The sequence below is a fragment of the Sminthopsis crassicaudata genome, chromosome 3, assembly GCF_048593235.1.
Source record: "Sminthopsis crassicaudata isolate SCR6 chromosome 3, ASM4859323v1, whole genome shotgun sequence".
NCBI lineage: Eukaryota > Metazoa > Chordata > Mammalia > Dasyuromorphia > Dasyuridae > Sminthopsis > Sminthopsis crassicaudata.
Genome location: NC_133619.1, coordinates 133,466,748 through 133,491,572, shown reverse-complemented (window position 1 = coordinate 133,491,572; position 24,825 = coordinate 133,466,748).

The following is a 24,825-nucleotide window of genomic DNA, read 5'->3' as shown; positions in this document are numbered from 1 at the left end:
GAAAAGCCTGGAAAACCATTTAAGAACTGATACTGGTTGAAGTGAATAGTATCAGGAGAACATTATAATAGCAGTATTGTATAATGACAAATTATGATAGACTTTTTCAGCAATGATTCAAGACAATTCCAAAAGTCTCATGATGAAAAATGCTATGTACATAGAGAAAAAGAGCTATGGAATCTGAATGCAGTTTCAAACATTTTCTCACATTTTTTGTTTTGTTTTTTTTCCCCTCTTTTGTTCTGATTCTTCTTTCACAATATGATTAATGTGGAAATATTAATATTTTTATATTTGTAAAACCTATATTAGAATGCTGGCTGTTTGGGAGAGACGGAAGTTGAAGCAGTGAGGGAAAAATTGGAATTCAAATCTTATGAAAGTTAATATTGAATAAAAATTGTAGACAATATGAAATATTTTGGAGTCTACCTCTCAAGAGAAATATGGAAACTATATGCACACAACTATAAAACATCTTCCACACAAATAAAGACATGTGCAAACAACTAGAAAAATATGAATTACTCATAATTAAACCAAAGCCATATAATAAAAATAACAATTCTACATAAAATAATCTGTATATTCAGTCCCACATCAATAAAGCTATCAAAATTAATTCTATGTAGACAAATAATAATCCAGAAGAACAAAAACTCAAGGATATGTATTTAATAAAAAATGTTAATGAAGGTGAAATGACTGTACCAAATCTCAGTCTATATTATAAAGTGGTAATTATCAAAACAAATCTGTTTTTGGCTAAGAAATAGAGTGGTAGATTAGTGGAATTGACAAGGTTAAAATTACATTATAATAAGTGACACAATAAGCCTCAAGAGCAATTCTTTGGAACAAAAGCTCATTATTTGAAAAAAGTACTAGGAAAAACTGGAAAGCAATAGGAAACTAGGTATAAATCTACACCTCACACATTATAACAAGAAAAAGTCAAAATGACTGCATGATTTTAAACATAAAGGGAAATACCATATTAAATAAGAGACCATAAAATATTTTGTCATATTTGTGGGTAAAAGAAAAATTCAGTATCAGAGAAGATATAGACATTGATACAAAATATGAAATCAATAATTTTGAATATACAAGATTAAAACATTTTTTGCACAGAGAAAAAAAAAATTATGCAACCAAGATTATAAAGAAAGTAGAAAACTTGGGATAATTGCAACAAGTATCTCCAATAATGGCCTTATTTCTTAAATAGATAGAAAACTGAGTCAAATGTTAAAATAAAATGCAAACTATTCCTCAATTAATAAATTATCAAAGGATATGAGCAGGCATTTTGGGGAGGAACAAATTTTGGTCCTCAAAACATCTAATAAAAACGTTGGAAAAAAAAGAAAAGTTCAGCACATTGTCTAAATATATACACAAATCAGTTAAGGAGAATATTTCATTTGTTAAAATAGCATATAAAAATTACTTCATTGAGCTGAAATACTTTTGTTATGAATGCCTTCTATTGTTGATGAGATTAATTGGGGGTAACTTTAACTAATACTTTTTATCATTGTTAGTAAAGGGCTGAGTTTTTGAAATAGAACAGAAAATAATATTTTATTTGATCATAAATATATGTCTTCCATGTGGAAAGTATTTGTTACCATAGCTCATGAACACTTTTTAAAAAGAATTTTTGTGGGAAAATTTACATAATGTTTATATATGATAATATGCTCTACTTTCACAGAATTTCTCAAAATGCATCAGAATTACATATCAAAACCTAGCCATAATTATTACCAAATCTTATTACCATTTGTACACACAAACACAGGATTAATTCAATATTTTTTCAGTAATGATTATTGGGAATGGAATCAATACTTCCAGGAAGTATTAAACCAGATTTATGTTGTACTGCAATCAACATTTTTAAAGAGTGCCTAAAGTAAATATATTTTTGCAGATTTTCAGACATACTAAGAATTGCAGCTATTAAATTCTGTCTTTAAAAACATAGTTCTTTTTTTTTTGCTTCTTTATATTTTATTGAAGAGAGCCAATTCTTTCCTTCCAAAACAAAATAAAACTAACTTGCTTGATAAATATTCACTAAAACTCTTAATGATATATACTCATTAGTCCAAATCATCATCAACTGCAATTTTTGCTTTGCTTTATTCAATTTAAGATATTCTCTTTCAGGATCATAAAATCATGGATTTAAATCAGGAATAGATCTTCAAGACATTTAATCCAACTATTTTTTTGTTGTTTTTTTACTAACAAAGATAAAGAAGTGTGTGTGTGTGTGTGTGTGTGTGTGTGTGTGTGTGTGTGTGTGTGTGTGTAATCTTGAAATGCTAAACAAATTCTTCTTTTTCTTCTTCTTCTCCTCTTCCTCTTGTTCCTCTTCTTCCTCCACCTCCTCCATTGACATTAAGGTAGATTAAATTATTTAACCAAGCTTTTCTTTCTTTTATCCCCAATTTTATCTATGAAGATCCAGGAGAAAACGTATTTATGTTCAGAGAGGTCATATTAGCAATTTTGTCAAATGCTTAGCTAAAGTCTAATGTGTCTAAAACATGTTGTCCATCCATCCGTCAAAACATAAATGAAGATATGCTTTCTAAAACTTTTGTAGTGAACTAATACTACTAAGAGATACGGTGCTTGGAAGATAATATTTTTTAATTTAAGTATTATTAGTTTTATTATGGCTTAGGACAAAACTCATAAATACATAGTTTACATAATCAAACATGCTTCCTATTTTCAAATTAGAGATTATGTTTCTATATATTTAATCATTTAGACTTATCATTCAACACTCTTTAGATGACTGGGACTTATTTAACAATTGTCATGATACATAATTGTTTGAGGCCAGATCATTTGAACCCACCTGGGTTGTGTATTCTATTTTCTTAACTGTCTTGTGTTTATCTTTTTTTTTTTTTTTTTAACAACTATTTTTTTGCTTCATCTTTCAGTTTGAAAAACATATTCCTTACTGTTAAAAAATTATAATTATAAAATTAATAAAAAAAATTCAAAAGAAAAACATATCCCTTGCTATAAATGATTATCAAATCATTCTCTAATTGATAAATGGTCAAAGGCTATAAACAGACAATTTTCAGATGATGAAATTGAAACTATTTCCACTCAAATGAAAATGTTCCGAATCACTACTGATCAAAGAAATACAAATTAAGACAACTCTGAGATACCACTACATACCTGTCAGATTGGCTAAGATGACAGGAACAAATAATGATGAATGTTGGAGGGGATGTGGGAAAACTGGGACACTGATGCATTGTTGATGGAGTTGTGAAAGAATCCAACCATTCTGGAGAGCAATCTGGAATTATGCCCCAAAAGTTATCAAACTGTGCATACCCTTTGATCCAGCAGTGCTACTACTGGGCTTATATCCCAAAGAAATACTAAAGAAGGGAAAGGGACGTGTATGTGCCAAAATGTTTATGGCAGCCTGCTTTATGGTGGCTAGAAACTGGAAAATGAATGCATGCCCATCAATTGGAGAATGGTTGGGTAAATTATGGTATATGAATGTTATGGAATATTATTGCTCTGTAAGAAATGACCAGCAGGATGAATTCAGAAAGGCTTGGAGAGACTTACATGAACTGATGCTGAGTGAAATGAGCAGAACCAGGAGACCACTATACACTTCAACAACGATACTGTATGAAGATATATTCTGATTGAAGTGGATATCTTCAACATAAAGAAGATCTAATTCAGTTCCAGTTGATCAATGATGGACAGAAACAGCTATACCCAGAGAAGGAACACTGGGAATTGAGTGTAATCTGTTTGCACTATTGTCTTTCTACACAGGTTATTTATATCTTCGGAATCCAATTCTTACTGTGCAACAAGAAATTTGGTTTTACACACATATATTGTATTGTAGGTTATACTGTAACACATTAAATATGTATGGGATAGCCTGTCATCTAAGGGAGGCAGTAGAGGGAGGGAGGGAAATTTTGGAAAAATGAATACAACGGATAATGTTGTTAAAAAAAATTACCCATGCATAAGTACTGTCAAAAAATTATAATTATAAAATTAATTTTTAAAAATTCAAAAGAAAAAAAAAAGAAAAACATATCCCTTGCTATAAATGATTGTTAAAATAAAAGGTAAAAAATAATTTCTCTAAGTCTTAGATTACAATTAATTCATACATTCCCAAGCACTTGGAATACCCTAATATTCTCATTGTAGTTTGGCCTGTAAATCCTTCCACTTCATTCATTGTTCTTGAAAAAATATTTTTTATCAGTCTCCCTTTCCCCTCCCATTTCACAAGCTGCATTCTTTTCTATGTTTTTTCCTACCTAATATTTTTTTTAGTCTTTTGAATTCATTCTTGATTATATGCTCTCACTGTAACTTTTATAAAATGTATTTATATATTTTTTATTTTAATTTATTTTTCTTAACATTTCTCTTTATTTTTATTTTTTGAGTTCTAGGTTCTCTCCTTTGTACCCACTCAAAATTAAGAAACCACTTGTTAAGCTATGCAAAACTTTTCAATGAAAGTCAAGCTGTTGGGAAAAACAAAAGAAAAAAAAAAGAAAAAAAAAAGATCTCCCATCCTAACAAAAATGAAAACCTTTAAGAAAAATTAAGTGAGAGAAAGAGAGAGAGAGAGAAAGAGAGAGAGAGAGAGAGAGAGAGAGAGAGAGAGAGAGAGAGAGAGAGAGGGAGAAGATGCTTCCTCTAGTTAGCCACAATCAGTTCCTTCTCTGGGTATATAAATGATTTTTCACCATAGGTGCTTCAGAGTAGTTGTGGATGATTATACTACTGAGAATAGCAAAGTCATTCACAGATGTCATCCCATAACATTGCTATTACTTTGTATATAGTACATTTCATTTTCCTTGAATTCATGTATGATTTGCCACGTTTTCATCAAAAGTAAAGTACAGTCAAAACTTAGATGCAGGATTCTTAGCTCAGTAAAATGGCAGATGAAATTCAGTTTTATGCTCATAGCAACACATTGGAGTGTTTTTATAATTCACCAAAGGCTATTTATTGGCTAAAGACCTATGGTGTATCTCAACTATTCAATGCTGGTGATGCCACAGTTTTCTCAACAGACCATCATCAACAAATGCTGAAGCTATTAGCTTCAATTTGAAATCAATTATTCTGTAGCTGAAGTTCCAACTGAAGAAGAGGTTTTGAATGCTATTAGGCTACTTTAATGTGATAAAGCACCATGTGCCGATTCTGTTCCAGCCAAGATTTACAAGGTAGGGGGTCCATTACTCATCCAAAAGCTAACCGAAAAAATTTTGGATTATTTGGCAAGACATTCAAGGCATTTCCACTGTTCATCTTTATAAAAATAAAGGGAATAGATTGTCCTGTGACAATGATATTGTAGTTGTTGCTGGCAAAATTCTAGGCTGACCCTACAACTAGAAAAAAAGATCATCTATCTGAGAGCCAGTATGACTTTAGAAGTGGCTGAGGAACAGTTAATATGGTGTTTAATGCCCAACAACTGCAGGGAAAAAAAAAAAAAAAAAGCTCCAGGAGTAGAACAGAGGTCTCTATATAACATACCATTTGTAGATCTGGCTAAGGCCTTTAATACTGTCAGTTGTGAAGTCTTTATGGAAAATTATGTCAAAATTAAGTTGCCCAGAGAAGTTTATCAGTATAGCACACAAATTTCATGATGACTGGAAAAGCTCTAGAGCATTGCCCATTGTCCAGAAATGAAATTTACTTTCCAAAGATGTCCAAATTGATAATGAGATTGATGTGCACATTGCCACAGCTAACTCAGTATTTGGAAGGTGCAGAAGGAAAGGAAGGAAAGGAGAATTATGACTACTAAATTGAAGATCTAAAGAGCCATTGTGATGACCTCATTGTTGTATGCCTATGAGACCTGGACAGTATACCAATACCTGCCAGGAAATGGAATCACTTCCATTTGAAGTGTCCTAGAAAGATTCTGAAAATTACCTTGCAGGGTAAGATACCAGACACTGAGATACTTTATTGAACTAAACTACCAAGCATACCAATTCTACTACAAAGAACACAACTCTGTTGGGCTGGCCATATTGTTGGATTGTGTTGGTAATGTACAAAAATGCTGAGGATTTATGTGGATCTATTTTATATCCTGCAATTTTGCTAAAGTTCTGAATTATTTCTAATAGCTTTTTAGCAGAGTCTTTGGGGTTCTCTAAGTATATGTGTATATATATATATATATACACATATATATAAGTCTTCTGCAAAGAGTGATAGTTTGATTTCCTCATTTCCTACTCTTAATTCCTTGAATCTCTTTCTCAGTTCTTTTTGCTGAGGCTAGTGTTTCTAGTACAAATTCATGCTTTCCAAAAAAAAAAAATATATAGATATATAGATATATAGATATAGATATAGATATAGATATAGATATAGATATAGATATAGACTCAAGGTACATCTTAAGAACTTTAGGATTAATTGTACTGATAAAGGTGACAGGGGGATAGGACAGCGAAGCATGATGTGCCTTCATCAGAAGAGGCGCTGTTCATTATTAGCAAAGCAGAATTAAATTAGCCCAAAGGAAAAGAAAAATATGCAAAATTAGAAAAGCTACCCTAACTGTTCATATGTACTAAATGTCACAGCATTCTGAGCTTTTATTGGTCTGATCAGCCACAGTCTGACACACTGTAATTGGATTCTCACATAGTAATGTCATTTTGGTCCTCTTCAAAAACAAAGTACAACAATAGCAATTCAGGATTTGCTTCATGAGAGGCCCTCATTATCTTTTGTCATATAATCTGTTTTAGATTCTAAAGCCAAGAAAGCATATCTAAATTTTCTCTTACCTTTTTGAATAATACTTTTTCAATTTTTAGTATATACAATAGAATCATTCGTCTCCCTCATTATTTCCTCTACTAATTAAGAAACTAAGTTGCAAGAAAAGCAACTGTAGAACACATGGATGAAGTTTTTTTCAAAACCTGTTATCAAAGTAACCAGAATAGTTTTTTTTTTTTTTGTTTTCTATTAGATAGAAAATATATTTTCTTTGTTTCTTAGCATGGTATTATGCTAAATACTAAGAATGCAAAGAAACATACAAAAGACATGGAAAAATAATATTCTTCAGATGATGTTTAAACAATTCTCACCATGGTTCATCATGAGTTCTTTGAAATTGTGTTGGATAGTTGAGATAGTGTTGCTGAAAATAGCTAAGTCATTCACAGTTCATCATATGCTATTGTTCTTATTACAATCAATGTTGTCCTGGCTCTTTCATTTCACTTTGCATCAATTTATGTAAGAATTTCTAGTTTTTTTTTTTTTTTTTCTGAAATCATTCTGCTTGTTATTTATAACATTATTATCATTTTCCATTCCAATCATATGTCACAATTTGTTCAGTCCTTTACCAATTGATTGACAATTTCTCAGTTTTTAATTATTAACTATAACATTACTTTTTGGAAATATTTTGCATAACTTGACCTGTGCCTTTTTAATGCAGGTGAAATGGAAAGGAAATAAGGGAATTTGGAACTCAAAGTTTTAAAAATAAATGTAAAAAGTAATTTTATATATAAGTGAAGAATTGTAATGTTCTTCTAAATATCTAAAATATAATGTTCTCTGGGAGCATGTTTCTTGGAGGGCTTCTGCAGGCAGCCTTAGTTTCAGTTCAATGCAGACAGGGATTAAAGTCCAAATCTTTTATTTTCTCCTTCAAAGTCTTGAAATTTTTTCCTGGGGCCCAGTTTGCTTTCTTAGAGGCCTATCCCTCTCCTTGGTTCTGAGAGCTCTTGCCGCTAGTCCTTTGTCTCTGCCAGCATCTGCCTCTGAATGTCTTCAGCCAGCAAAAAGATGGAAGTTGGAATGAATCTGACTCTGCCTCCAAGAGAGTGGGCTTGTGGGTTTCTGTCCTCTGACTTGTGAATCTGCTCGACTTGTGAATCTTCTGGACTGAATCTTGGCTCTGAATCTCTCCAAGTGCATTCTGATTGAGGCTCCTAGCTTATATATACTCTCTTAAATGTGTGGACTCTAATAAGTACTAAGTACATCTAGAGAACTGTTAAGCACCCTGCTAAACAACCATTGTCTCTATCAATTCCACTTACTTAGTACCTTGTAAGAATTCTAACAAAGAATATAAAAATATTAAATATTAAAATTGTGATGTAACCATTTGGTTATCAGTATACAACATTTATTCCAAAAATTACCTGTGGTTTTAATATATATATATTTTAATTTTACCACAATAGTCAACATAATTGCCTGTAAAGTGCATGGATTTCCAAAAAGATATTTCTACTTGATATAATTTTCCCCCCCTGAAATCTATTCAATGGCAACTGTTTCATTTGAAAAAGGTGTAGTCCTTCTGTTTCCATATCCTAGTCATCAATTTTGTTGTACTTTGTTTCCATATTTCTGGTATTTTTTTACCTCTTCCTTTAAAATCTCAATTTCATTTTATTTATTACCAATTACAAAGATCAGAAAACCTCTAAGTTACCAAATAGTATTATTATTTTTATATCTATTTCCAGTTTATTTTCTCTATCTTTTTTCTACGTTAATTTAGCTAACATATTCTTCCCATTCTTCTTAGCTACAAGCTAGCCATGGTTAAAAGTATATTATCTTGTTATGTGGAATCTGTATCTTTCTTCACTGACATTTTCTTAGTCAACTATTCATTTCTTGCATTCAGATTTTCATTCTAAAACTATCAACCACATTTATTACTTCTGAAGGACATAGTTGCTAATATACTTCTCACATGCTATTATTTCTTTATATTTCCCCTTTTCCCTCTTCTCCTTCTCCTTTTTTTTTGGGTTGGTGGTATAGCCGAATCTTCTCCATAAAAATGTATTTTTTCCTGTTCATAGTTAAACCCAGAAAGCAAAAAACCCAGAAGGCAAAAGTATTCACTGCTGCAAATTTCAGATTGAGAATTTCTCTAGGGTACTGATATTATTATGGAAAATTGTGGTGATTCTTTTTAAAAGTGATTCTTATTCATCATACTTTATATTCTTACATTCTTCCTCTCAGCAATGAGTCTACTTAAGTCAAAGCTTTAGAGTAATGTTCACAGAAGGAGGGGGAAATTCCTGGACCGTTTAAAGAGGAAGGAGCTTCTCAGGAGAATGATTTAAAGTTGTATAGTATGTTTCCTGGTTATTTCAGGGATGGAACTTAATGTATAACAATTTATATGATTTCCATTAAATGAGTTTTGGGATTAAAAAAAAATAAACAAGAATATAAAGTTCTTCAGGAAATCATTAGCAACAATATCTGCTAAATATTGCCATGTTCAATTATTTTATTAAGGAAGAAAACAAAAGCATGCATTACTCTAAAATTAATGTATTTATAAATGGTATTGTTCATTATCAATTCTTCATAAAAATAAAAAATAAAGGTGAAAAATGACATGCAATTCACCCAAAATTTGAGATCTATATGTTCATCATAGGAAACTACACAGGAATTTAATTCTCTTATATATTGAAGACAAAGTGTTTTATGTATTAGCTGCTACTTTAGCCAGTTGGAGATATGTGATTATTTTAATAGCTTTTTAATAAATCTGTATTGGGGTGGGAGAAATTGGGGAATGTGGTTAAATGTATAGGAAATCCTTTTGTATATAGACTTCTTTATAAAGAGAAAATTATTAAAAGTTGATCTAAAGCTAAAACATTAGTGATTATTCTGCTGTAAATTTTCCTATTCACATAGAAATGCAGACTCTGATGAAGGGAAAACTATTCCTATGCATTTCTTTCCTTGATCTCAAGGTCATTAAGTGGGTCAGAGGCCCAAATCTAATTGGCTGGTAACTTGTCAATAGAAATACATTTCATGGTAACAATGAATATTACACTGGTGTCAAAGATCACTATATTCTATCAAGAATTGTTTTGACTGGAATTTTGAAGACAGATACTGCTAAAAAGGCAGAAAATATGCAACAATTTTCTGTTCTACATCAAATCTCTGAAATGCCATAATTTTAGCAGAACAAGATGTCACAAAGAAACAGAATGACATTTAGTTATACAAGTAAACTAAAATGTGAGGAAAGATCAGGATTTTTAATGAATTGACTGCTTGAGCAATTAATGCAAACTAGCATAGGGTGTAATTGAGAACAAGTTAGTGTTTTTTCTCTATATAGATTATATTTGACAACGAAACCTAGTCAGTCACCTTTTACATATAAAGATAATTTGGTCAAAAGAGATTTGATCCACTCATTATCTTGCTAGGAAAAATTATTCTAATTATATTTCATTCTGAATTGAGATCCTTGAAGTTATGATTTTTTGTTTGTTTCCTATTTGCAGGGCATTTTTTGTTTGTTTGTAGACATGTTTCCTTTTTTATTTTCATAACTATTACCCTATTATCAAACACCACCTTCTTAGATACCTTTTTCCTTCAAGAAACATTTTATTGTCTGACAATAGGAAATTTTGCAAAGCAACTCTTCAAACACCCTTATCCTCTCCACTGGGAAGGAGCTATAGCTGCCCCTGGCTAAAACAGAAATGTAAAAGTTACATATAATATGCAAGTGAAGTCAGTTAAACAATTTTCTGCATTATCCATTATACTTGAGATATTCACTCTTTAATTTTTATATATAATAGCATGGAAAATATTTGTAGCCTAGAAATTACTTCTATAAACTTGATAAGCTCAGTTTATTTTCCTTAATTTATTAACTAACTTTCTATTTCACAAATTTGACTTATCCCCCAATCCACTGTATCATTTGCTTTACTCTGTAATTGATCTTGGAAATGAAATTGTGTAATAGATAGAGCACAGGCCTGGGTGTCAACAAGTCCTGAGTTCTTACACTTACCTAGCGGTATGACTCTGGGAAAGTCACTTAACCCTGCTTATCTCATTTTCATAATCCATAAAATGATCTAGAAAAGAAAATGTCAAACCATGCTAATATCTTTGCCAATAAAATCCTAAATGAGGGAAAATCATTAATGGACTCATTAAGAGTTTTCAACAACTGAATAACAAATAACTAATATCCACACCTACATTTTTGACCTAAATTTCTTTGTTTTGTAAACTGCCTCTTCTTTTTTCCATTCTTGAGTTGACCTCTTCAAGTTCTATTCTCTAATGCTCCTTAAACCTATTATCCTACTTTAATTTATCTTCATCTGGCTCTATTCATCCAAAAAGTAGAATATGGACCAATATATAGGCCAGGAGAATACATTTATAGAAAATCCAAATTATTCCCAATAACTTATTTAATTTTCTACACCTTTTATTTAGAGGAAGCCCTTTTAAACTCATGTTCCTACTTCCCTAGCCTTTCCTCACAATAAATACTAGATAAACTTTAAGAAGTTTAATCCTGTTTCCATAAGACAGCCCTTCAAATTTGGAAATAATTCTATTATGACCCTGCCCAAGTCAGCCAAAATTGCAAATTACCTGTTCCTTTAATTGACCATCATGTGAATATATTAAAATCCCCTACCAATACCCAATTTGATAGTTTAATGAATCTATGGGTATTTAGTTTAAAATCCAGACACCCTAACTGCCTTCTTCTCAGTAGCTCACATCTGCCTCAACATCAACTATGACTGATTAATCCATAACCTTCATGCTAAAGCAACCTCAATATTTTTCATATGCCTATTTTTACACGTTGGCTGTAGTTTTTATTACAGATTTGCTTTAAAGCTCTTCAAAACTTGTTTCTTCCTTACATTTTCAGTCCTCTTACAATTTATTCTCCTCAATAATTAATTTATGTATTCTTATCCTATGAAATACATGTATATTTCCTCATTTCTCTGTCAAGCAGCACTCCTTTTGACTTCTTTATCATGTTCTGAAATTTTCAATCATCATATAATTCATTATTCTGCAATATTACACTAGCATTGGTAGTCAAATCACATCTACACCCATGGCAAAACTGGTGGAAAGAACACCATTATTAGAATAAAAATAAAAAAAAAAATATTTCCCCTTGAACATGCAACGAAAAATTAACCATGTTTTCAAATAATAGGGATGCATAAAGTAACATAAGTTCCAACTCACACTTATATATGACTTTCTAGTTTGCTAAAATATTTGTACTTTATTGCATTTGAAGGTCATAGCTACTAAGAGAATTAAAAGTTATGTTTAATTTTCAAAAATTAAGAACAAAGCAAATTTCAAAATATAAGTAATTGATAAATGTTCTTCAGATCACAGATCTGCAATTGGAAAAGACATTTCAGTCATATAATCTAACCCTTTCATTTTAAAGATAATGAAAAGGAAAAAAGTTGATAATGCTGAACATCTGACAAAGAGTGACCATCACTGGACTTTTGTGCCAATCTACTAACTTCAAAGAACTTGTAAAAAAAAAAAAAAAAAAAAAAAAGGTAATTTTATACATTAAAATAACTACTCAAGTTTTGTTTTTGTTTTTTGTTTTTTCTATTTGATTGATTAATTTAAAGGGGAGAGGACTTTATTTTATATAATCACCAACTTTATATTTTAGTATTTTATAAATGTCTACTAATTGGATTGTATTGCTTCTCAATTAGCCAAGAAGTTATAGCATCTTTCATGTAATCTTTATATAATACTTAATTTTTAAAATAGGTAATTAATTCCCCAAGTGAAACAGTCCAAATGGCAGAGATCCCTTATCCAATTCTTACTCACCCAAGAACACTATTATTAATCTAGTATATGTTATTATCATTCTTTTTTTGCAGAAGAGTAATCTGTTGCATTCTCTTTAGAAGCAGAATCCTTTGTATAAAATATGTGATGATGAAATTGCAGTTAAGCAATGAAGCAATAAAAAAAAAATGAAGTCCACATGAACTAAAAAATCAGTGATCATTTCTTGGGGAACTAATAAAAATCTCTGAGGATTTTTTAATAGCTCTGACTTCATATTTGGAAGGAATTTTTTTTTTTTTTTATTTCTGAAACAAAATAGTTTTGACGAGAGTGGCAATGAATACTAGTGTTTTGATAATTGTAAATGTGTTTTGACCAAAATTAATTCATTTATCTGCTGAGCAACTATTCAGAATAATCCAGAATTTAAAAGAAACTTTTGGCATGGTCAAATATGGTTTAACTGGTTCTCATTTTTTTCCCCTCTTAAATAAGCTTGCTACATTTACAATTCACAGTATCTGTACTTAAAAAGGCCTCTTTCTTACAAAAGTAGGGTAAGTTTACAATTCTCTTTTGGATGAAGTTATCTTACTTTTCATCCCACAGTTTTGCATATCTTATGTGAACATCCGGTTGACAATGACATTCAAAATGAGCCTGTGTACATTCATTAGCATGTATGAATGGGAGGGTGGAATTAGGGGAAAAATTATCTGTGCTTTCAGAGTAATTGAAGAACTTTTTAAACATCAAAGAACTAGTAGTATAAAAGAACTGAGGCCTTTCAGAACTGTTAGGCAAGAAAGAAGTCTAAATTAATCTGGTAAGAAAGTTTTTGTCATATTCAGTTCATGAGGAAAACCTATCTATTAAGGCTTGCTTATATTTAATAGATTTTGTGACTAAACAATAATATGAACTTTTCTTATGACTTACTTAATTTATTTTTGTCTTCCTTATATGACATTTCCTATTCTCCAAATTGAAAGCATGATTTGTTCACTAAGATACTTCTATTGAAATGCTTTTTATTGGCTCACTTTCCACTTCCTACTGGAATGGAAGAAACCTGAGATCTCTTAGGTTTCAAATTGGTAAGAATGAACAAAATAAAGCTGTGATAGAGACTTGTTCCCTAGAGAGACCAATGAAATAAGCTTTTTTTTAACTTGAACCACCTTGTCTTCTCAGCACAGCAATAATGAATATGAAAGAAGAAGAAAAGCAAAAAAAGTAGGAATAGATTTTGTAAGGCAACTATGAGTTAAAGGTATGATTTGCTTATTGTAGGGATCTAAGTTATTAGAGAAACAAACCTGCACCACTTTCTCTTGTTTGTTAAGTGAGTATCACTGCCGTTATCTTAGTCCCAATTTCATTATTGTAATAAAATGGAGATTTTGATTTTACCTTCTTACTCTCCTTCCAGTTCTCCTCAATTCACCCTGAGTTTTCAGAACTCTGGCTCATTGAAAATAATCTCCTCAAAGGAAAGATTGATTTTGGAAATAAAAGCCTGATAAGAAAATGAGAAAGGCTTGGGAAAGGATTTAGATTTCTGAGGAACAATGAATAATGGTATAAATTCTTAGAAATGGATTCAACAAATTTAAAAAGAACTAATAAGGAAATAAATGAATGAAAAGCAAATAAATATAGAGATAAATAAGTTCATACATAAATTTGTGAAACTTAGAAGAATTTTAAACTAAATTTTTTAAATAAAAAAGTGAAAAAAAATACATATTCATATACACAGGCAAATACAAGGAAAAGTAAATAAGAGGGAAAAGTACAGAAAGGAAGAGTTTCAGGAGTTAAATGCCTCAAATGTCTAGATATACAAATACATTGTATGGGTAAGAAATAAAAAAAGATGTTAAATAGAAGTAAATTCAATTGACTAAATATTCTAGATCTTTATAAACTGTAACTTGTGACTAGATAGGTAAACTAGAAATGCATATACCTTAACAAAATTAAAGAGTACAGATAAAGTAGTCTTGTATTTGTTTATTTTCCACAATAGTATTTAATTTTTTTCTATCTACGTGTAAAGATAGTTTTTAATATTCATTCCTGTAAGATTTTGACTTCCATTTTTTTTTCTCTTTCGCTCTTATATAATCCCCTAAAAATAGAACAAATGGTGAATAATTGACTCCATTCTTCAGAAGATGGAAAGGAAATAGTAAAAACTGTTTTTATTTGCATGATTTGTAATAAACAAGAGGAATCAGCTATACAACAATAAAAAATAAGAAACTATAGTATCTTGCTATGTAAGGAGATAATGGCATTTATAAAAGTTAGGGACAGAAAAGTTAGACATCATTTTATTTGTTATATATGTTTTAAATGATTGGATTAAACATTTTGAAGGAAAAATGTTCAATGCTCTACAATTAATTATATCAAAAAATTAGCCTGAATAAAATATGATGCTCAAAAATAAAATTATATTGAACATAATGAATTTCTCCAATAAGAAATAGTATTTTTGTATTTAAAACTTTTTTTTTAATCACAAGTAAAAATAAATTTCAACATTCATTTTTTAAATTCTAATTTTTTTTTAATTTCCCACCTTGTTCCATCCTCAATGAGAAGGTATGCACTTTGATATAGATTATACATTGATAAACATATAAAGCATATTTCAAGATTAGCCATAATACAAAATGAAACACACACACACACAAACACACACACACACATACACACACACACACACACACACACAACACACACACACACACACACACACACACACACACACACACACACACACACAGTGTAATGCTGGAGAAACTGAGCAAAATAGAGATTTGAGAACAATTTAATGATTTATTAAATGGGAAATATTTACTGGGACCAAATGGATCAATGATTGATCACAGGGCTAAAGGAGACTATTGTACAACAGTGCATCCAACAGTGAATGCCAGATACAAGATTCTTTTATAGGATAACACGAATAATATGGATAAAATGGATGGTTATGACCTAATGGGGGGAGGAACCTAAAATGAGAAAGACATAATGGAGGCAGGCTTAATGGAGGGAGGTGCTGGGGATGATCCTGATATTCTAATGATGTCTAAAATGGATACAGACTTTTATCCCATCAAACATTAAGAGGAAATGACTATAGCCTAATGTCTAAGATATAAAACCTTTATCCTAACATTAAGAGGGCATGGTTATAACCTGAGGCAAAGCAACTAAATGGGACAATCAGGGAAAGTGGGTCAGGACATTAAAAGAGAACTGTGGCACAACAACACACACCTACACCAAGGAAAATAAAGTTTTGAAAGCCTGATGATCAATATTCAAACTCAGTTCTTTCTTTAAAGACAGATAATATTTTTCATCATATATCCTTCAGAATTTTTTGAATCATTGAAATATTAAGAATAGCTAAGTCATTCAGATTTCATCGTCATACAATATTACTGTTACTGGTCATATGTTCTTTTAATTGTGCTTACTCTAGTTTGCATCAATTCATTTAAGTCTTTCTAAGTTTTTCTCAAAGCATTCTAATCATATACTATTACTATCATATACCACAAATTATTCAAGCATTCCCCAATTAATGGACATCTCCTTAATTTCTAATTCTTTGCCATTACAAGAAAAAAGAGCTGCTACATATTTGTTTATAAATATATGTCCTTTAACATTTTCTTTGATTTGTTTGGAGTGCATATCTGATAAAAAGTATTATGGGAGCAAATGGTATGCAAAGTTTTGGCTCCTAATTCCATATTGTTCTCTAGAATGGTTGAAACACTTGTTGCCAACAAAGTTTTCCTTTCCCAATTTTTCTACATCCCCTCCAACTTTTGCCATTTTCCTTTCTGTCATATTAGTCAAATTTATAGGTGATAGGCAGTACTGTAGACTAGCTTTAATTAACATTTCCTTAATAATGTGATTTAGACCATTTTTACTCATATGTTTGTAGATAGACTTGATTTCTTCTTCTGAAAATTGCTTGTTCATATCCTTTCACCTTTTATCAGTTGAGGAATGACTTATTCTTCTATCTTTATATCTTTATCTCTTCCAGCAATTCTATGCCTGTATCTAGTTCACTTCCCCACTTTTAACACATTGCATGTAGCTGTTTTGACTTCATTGTCGTCTTCTGAGTTTCAGTTTTGATCTTTCTTGCCATCACATTAATTTTTTATTGTCATGTTCCTTTTGGCTATTGTGTGGTTATTTTTTCCAACCAATTTCTTGCTTTTTAATTTGGCCTCTATACCTTGGTGTAAAAACACATTTCTCTATTCTTCAGGTTTTTAGTGCTGCTGTTTTCAGAGCTAATTTTGGGGGTCTTTAGTTTTTCAGTTTATGCAAAATGGCATGATTTAATAATGATTTAATAATAATTTAATTAATAAAATAATAATGGTAACATTTAATAAGATTTAATAATAATTGTTTCCCTGGCCTATGCTGAGGTCGTTGAGTGAACAAAAGCAATTTTTCCCACCCTGAAACTGAAATTATGGCTCCAATGCCATTTTCTTTACTCTCCTGTGGCCAGAAATATTATTGCTCTTTATGACATTGAAAATATTACTTGGGCCCCTATCTTCTGTGGTCATTCAAATGTTAATCTTCCTTTCTGCCATGAATTTGAGTCAGGGCACTTGCTTTCTTATGAATGATTCCCAGCTTTCTTCTTTGTCCTGGAACTATGACTAGAGCCCCCTGCCTCCAATAGCCCCAGAAACTAGTACACTATTATTTCTCTTTGACTAGGGATTTCCTTCCATCTATAACTGTGTATAGGCAGTGCAATAGGCAATAGTGTGTATAGGCAGTGCTAATAAATGTTCCCTTGTTATCTCCTTTGGGTCTCCTGTACAATCTCCTTACCATTTGTGGACTGATAAGTTTTTGATACTGATGCCCACTAATGAAACTGCTTCCCAAGCCATCTGATGGCCTGGTAATAGTTGGATTGAGCTTCAATCCAAAGAAATAGACTTTTTCTGTTGACCTCTTACATTGTTTGGTTACATTTTGTAATTTGGTTACATATTGTAACATATATATATATATACAAGAAAAAAGAGCTGCTACATATTTGTTTATAAATATATGTCCTTTAACATTTTCTTTGATTTGTTTGGAGTGCATATCTGATAAAAAGTATTATGGGAGCAAATGGTATGCAAAGTTTTGGCTCCTAATTCCATATTGTTCTCTAGAATGGTTGAAACACTTGTTGCCAACAAAGTTGTTACATATATGTTACAATATGTAACCAAATTATCAAACACTTGAAAAAGAAGTTTGGTTAATCAAGATAATTTACTACAATGTTAAGGGACAGGTCAATTCTCCAAGAACTTACACAGCTGTCTATCATAACATCTGAAGGAGTTGCAGGGCAGCCTTTGCTGACACAGGTGTTGTGGACTAGGAATGAGATAAATTGGAAGCAGAGAGAAGAGAGGTCAGACAATGCAATGGCCTCTCAGAGAAGTCAGAGAACATCAACTACCTCTCAGTCTCCTTGTATCATCCTCTAACAAGAGGAGATCCATTCTGGATTGCATCTCCAGCAGCCACTGTCAGGTGGCTCCCGTGTATTTCAGAAGCTCTTCTGTGTATTCCAACACTACACTATACCAGGCACTAAGTAAATACTAAAGGTATAAATCTAAAAAGTATATAAATTTTACCCTTACTAAGGATAAAAAAGATAGAAGTGATGGGAGAAAGATAAGGAGAAATTATTTTTTAAATTTATAACATAACTATTTTAGGAAGGATAGAATGTAGAATGTAAATAAAGTTGTGTGTGTGTGTGTGGGTGTATGTGTATGTGTGTGTGTGCACAGCTGCATGTGTGTATGAAGGGGTAGAATAAGCTAAGTGCAGTTTCATTCTGAGGATGATGAGAATTAAGCACTGAAACAAAAGAAAAAATCTGCTACGTATAATTTTCAAATGCAATGTTTCATATTGATATATGGAATTGATATAGTGATATGCAATATTTCATATCGATATATAGAATAAGGGTAAATCTTCCTTATAAATATAGTTATTTGAACATTGAAGGACTGAGCTCATTAAATATTGAGCTCTCATCTCTCAAAAGTATGGCAGGTTTGTTGTTTAAATTCAAAATTATCCCCAACTTCCTTCTTAAATGAGGTGAGTATAATTATACTAAACACAAAGTATCTTAAAAAAAATTAAAAAGAAGAGTAATTACCAATTAGCCATGCAAGTGTCCATCATGATGATTAATAGGAATTTCCAACCAAGAAGAACACTCTAGTTACCCAAAGCCTACCATGAGGTATTTCCAAGTCCAAAACTTTATCTATGCAATCTTACTTTAATATTCAGCATCCACTAGTATTGACACTTGTCCTGTGGTATATTACCACTATTTATGTACATTTTGATTTTCACACAGAGATAAGATAGAGCATTTAAAAATAGCTAAATCTCCATTCATTATTCTGTCATTGCATAAGGAGTCATTGCTCTGTCAGCAAAACATTTTCAACATTCCATATTTCCAATATATTTTTTATTTCCTTAGATATATATGGAAAGTTAAAAAATGTTATTTTCATGACCTTAAATATCTTACAATTGTGTCTCCATAAAGAAATTATGAACTTCTTCTGAAAAGATACGTCGAATGTTTCTTTCTGTTTTCTTCTCTTGTAATATCTAATATAATGCCATGCATATAGCAAATGTTAAATAATATTTGAAGATTGGTTGGTTTATTACCATCTCATGTATCTATATATTCAATTATTTTTAACAAGAATATGATATCACATTAGGAGGGAAGTAATAAACTGGAAAACAGTTTTACAGTTAAAGGTTCTGATAAAGGCCTCATTTCCAAAATTATATATTATATATTATATATGCATATTATATATGTATATAATTGACTCTAATTTATAAGAAATCAAGCCATTCTCCAATTGATAAATGGTCAAAGGATATGAACAATTTTCAGATGATGAAATTGAAACTATTTCTACTCATATGAAAAAGTGTTCCAAATCACTACTGATCAGAGAAATGTAAATTAAGACAACTCTGAGATACCACTACACACCTGTCAGATTGGCTAAGATGACAGAAAAAATAATGATAAATGTTGGAGGGGATCCAGGAAAACTGGGACACTGATGCATTGTTGGTGGAGTTGTGAAAGAATCCAACTATTCTGGAGAGCAATCTGGAATTATGCCCAAAAAGTTATCAAACTGTGCATACCCTTTGACCCAGCAGTGCTACTTCTGTGCTTATATCCCAAAGAAATACTAAAGAAGGGAAAGAGACATTTATGTGCCAAAATGTTTGTGGCAGCCCTTTTTGTAGTGGTCAGAAACTGGAAAGAGAGTGGATGCCCATTAATTGGAGAATGGTTGGGTAAATTGTAGTATATGAATGCTATGGAATATTTTGTTCTGTAAGAAATGACCAACAGGATGAATACAGAGAAGTTTGGAGAGACTTACATGAACTGATGCTGAGTGAAATGAGCAAAATCAGGAGACCACTATACACTTTAACAACAATACTGTATGAAGACGTATTCTGATGGAAGATCTTCAACAAAGAGAAGATCTAATTCAGTTCCAATTGATCAATGATGAAGAGAATCAGTTACACCCAGAGAAAGAACACTGGGAAATGAGTGTGAACTGTTTGCATTTTTATTCTCCTTCCCAGGTTATTTTTACCTTCTGCATCCAATTCTTCCTGTGCAACAAGAGAACTGTTCGGTTCTGTACACATATTTTGTATCTAGGATATATTATAACATATTTAACATGTATAAGACTGCCTGCCATCTAGGGGAGGGAGGTGGAAGGAGGGAAAGGAAAAGTTGGAACAGAAGTGAGTGTAAGCCATAATGTTGTAAAAAAAATTACATATGTACTTTCAATAAAAAGTTATCAAAAGAAAAAAAAGAATATGATATCACTAGCAAAATATCTATAAGTACCAAGTATCTGTATATATTGGATACAATGCCTTAATGATTAGGTTTTGTAACTGTCTTAATTCTGTGTGGGTGGGTATGTATTACCTTAGATAAATTAAGTGACATTATATCTGAGTTTAAGGGAATATTTATAGATCTCAGGATTTCCCATAGCCATAAGGAGACTGTGATTTCTGTTTCCTCTAGCAGAACCAGTGGAATCACACTGCCTTTTCACAATTTCATTTTTTTCTCCCTATGCAATTTTTATTACCTGAAAAACAAAGAAAAATTGACATAGGGCTGAACTGTATACATTAAAATATAGCCTGAGCACTAACTAAAATTTAGTCAGACATACTGACTAGAACATAGTTGAAACCTATATATGTGGAAAAAATTTGGTTTCCCAGGGAGAAGCATGCCCTTGACTACTAAAGAGCTCTCTGAAACGCATACAAATGACATAAGAATATTATTATTGGTAAAATCAAACGCAATTTTCATCCTCAGAGTAAATTCTGCAGAGTAGCAAAGGAGCAAAATTCTAATGTTTTCAAGAGAAATTCTACTAGGGAACAAATAAGTCAATTTCAAAAAGAAATTCATCCTCCCTACTCCCAATTGTCTCTGGATCCTAAAATTGAGAAGAATATTTAGTTTTAAGGATACAGATTAGCCTTTTAATGACATTCAAAGGGCAAATTCTTAAATGAAACATGAAAACATAGTTTAATCATATGTTAGCCAAAAACATACTAGATAATGCAAACCTGGAACAATTTCTACCACCTCAGAAAGTTTCAGAAATATTTTGGTGTTTTTGTTTTTCATTGTTTTTCCCCCTAGATTTCTTATATGGTAGTTTATTAGATCCTAAACATTTGATCATAAGATGTACAATTTAAGCATGGGTTTTCATAGATTAAAAGACAGACCATTATCAATGCCAATCATCAAGCTAATAAAATGTTATGTGTGACATTTTCATATATTGTGATAAAGAACAAATTTGGGGAGGGTTTTTTTTTTTGTTTTGTTTTGTTTTTTTTTTACTTTGGAAAAGCAACAAATGAAACCCAAAGATTTGTCTTAAAATTTAGCCTGCACATTAACTTGAATGTTGTATTTGTTGTTGATATTGCTGTTTGAAACTTGTTTGTCAAATTTTCATTCCATAATTGCTGCAATTATTTTATATTTTGTGTACCGATTTTTTGGGTAAAGTTCAGATACAAGCTATTTCTTCACTGCTAGTGAAGTTACTACTAGCAATAATACCACATTGTAAGTGATCTATTCTTTACCTTCTTTTGAGTTTTGTTGTTGTTAAGTTATGTTGCACTCCATGACTACATTTAGGGTTATCTATCTTTCTTTCCCCTTTCCTCTCCTACTTTCCTATAGTGTAAAAAAAAATTCTATGCCAAACTGAATACATTCATGAGTCATTGCCTCTTTGAATAAAAATATGATAAGAGTAAGGTTCAAATGATGCTCACCCATCACCTCCTTTCTATCAATTGTAATAGTTCTTTTGTACGTCTTTTTTTGGTGTAATATATTCTATTCTGTCCCCCATTTTCTCTTTTGCCAGTTTTCACCCCTAATTTTTTATATCATAACAGCAAATTCAACTTATATCCAAACCCTCTATGTATATACTTTTTAACTGCTCCAATGAAGATATCATTTACAATACTTATGAGTATCATCTTTTTGTGTAAATAGGTTAGGAACATCTCTTCATCGCCTTATTTTTAACTTTTTGAAAGTCCCCCCTAGTGGAGCCAAGATGGCAGAGAAGATACACGCGATTTTGTGAGCTCCCTTCTTCCCTCAATACCAAATAGTTAAATCAGCCTCAAAAATAGCACTGGACTGTTAGAAACCACAAGGACTGGAAGCACGACTTACCAGCTGAAGAGAAACTGGAGTTTCAACAGAAAAGGTCAGTTCCCAGGGGAGGAAGAAGAAAGGCCAGCACAAACGGTTGGATGGTGGCACACTGTGCCGATTGCGCTGGGGAGGGCTCTGGGATCAGAGAAGACACTGAGATAGAAGAATCTGGCACAGGCTGTTAGCTCTTCTCTGCTTATAAAACAGCAGTTCAGAAGAGAAATCAAGCCACTTTAAAATATAAAGCCAGATACTAGAACCACCCCAATCTGAAAGTGACTCAACAGATCTCGGCACTGTGGGTGTGGCCGATTTAGGCTTGTCCGGGCTTTCACCTTGGGGTAGTTAAGAGATTGAAAAGCAGTAATAAGGGGAAATTTTATATCTTTAGAGGCTAATTTGAAGAAAATAGAGCAAGAGAAGATTAACAAATTGGGCCTGCAACTTAAAAAGCTAGAAAAAGACCAAATTAAAAACCCCCAACCAAAAATTAAACTTGAAATACAAAAATTAAAAGGAGAAATCAATAATATTGAAAGTAAAAAAAACTATTGAATTAATAAATAACACCAAGAGTTGGTTTTATGAAAAAGCCAATAAAATAGATAAACCTTTGGTAAATCTGATCAGAAAAAAGAAAGAGGAAAATCAAATTGTTAGTCTTACAAATGAAAAGGCAGATCTTTCCACCAATGAAGAGGAATTTAGAGAAATAATAAGGAGTTACTTTGCCTAACTTTATGCCAATAAATTTGATAACTTAAGTGAAATGGATGACTTCCTCCAAAAATATAGGCTTCCTAGATTAACAGAGGAGGAGATAAATTGCTTAAATAGTCCCATTTCAGAAAAAGAAATAGAACAAGCTATTAATCAACTCCCCAGGAAAAAATCCCCAGAACCAGATAGATTTACATGTGAATTCTACCAAACATTTAAAGAACAATTAGTCCCAATGCTATATAGACTATTTGAAAAAATAGGGGATGAAGGAGTCCTACCAAACTCCTTTTATGACACAGATATGGTAATGATACCTAAACCAGGTCAATCAAAAACTGAGAAAGAAAATTATAGACCAATTTCCTTAATGAATATTGATGCTAAAATCTTAAATAAGATATTAGCAAAAAGACTTCAGAAAATCATTCCCCAGGACAATACACTATGATCAAGTAGCATTTATACCAGGAATGCAGGGCTGGTTTAATATTAGGAAAACTATTAGTATAATTGTCCATATTAATAATCAAATTAATAAAAACCATATGATCATCTCAATAGATGCAGAAATAGCATTTGACAAAAATCCAACATCCATTCCTACTAAAAACTCTTGAGAGTATAGGAATAAATGGACTATGCTTTAGAATAATCAGGAGCATATATTTATGACCGTCAGTCAGCATAATATGCAATAGAAATAAACTGCAACCTTTTCTAGTAAGATCAGGAGTGAAACAAGGTTGCCCACTATCACCATTACTATTCAATATAGTACTAGAAACGCTAGCCTCGGCAATAAGAGCCGAGAAAGAGATTCAAGGAATTAGAGTAGGAAATGAGGAAATCAAACTATCACTCTTTGCAGATGACATGATGGTATACTTAGAGAACCCCAAAGACTCCTAAGAAATACACTGATTAATAAGGGAGCATTACAAAAGGGTGGAAAATACTATACTACTACACTAACTGAGGAGATAGGGGTGAAATTTTGACAATGTAGAAAATAACAACAAGCAAAAAGTTATTAATGACCATGTAGTGAGTATTTCCAAATATTTCAGAAATCCCCTGAAATACTTATTTTTATAATGTCTTAAAATGTTCTTTTTTCGGTTTTCTGGGAGTTTCTGAGGCAACCTTTTTTTTTTCAGCAGAGTAATAACCAGAAGAATAGTCAGGTGCTAAAGTCCAAATCCTTAATTGTCTCCTTCAAAGTTTTGTCTCCTTGTCTGGGGCTTCAGCTAGCTTTCTTAGAGTCCTTCCTCCTTAGAGGAGTCTTGGTTTCAGTGGAGAAATGCAGGAGGCCAGGCTGGCTATCAGGAGCCTGACCAAAGATGGAATTGAATCTCATCCAGTCCTGGCTGGATGTTATATATTCCATTATCATAGGTGTGAATCTTGTAGAACTATATTAAATACTAAGTGCATGTACTGAACTAGAGAACTATTAAGCACCATGC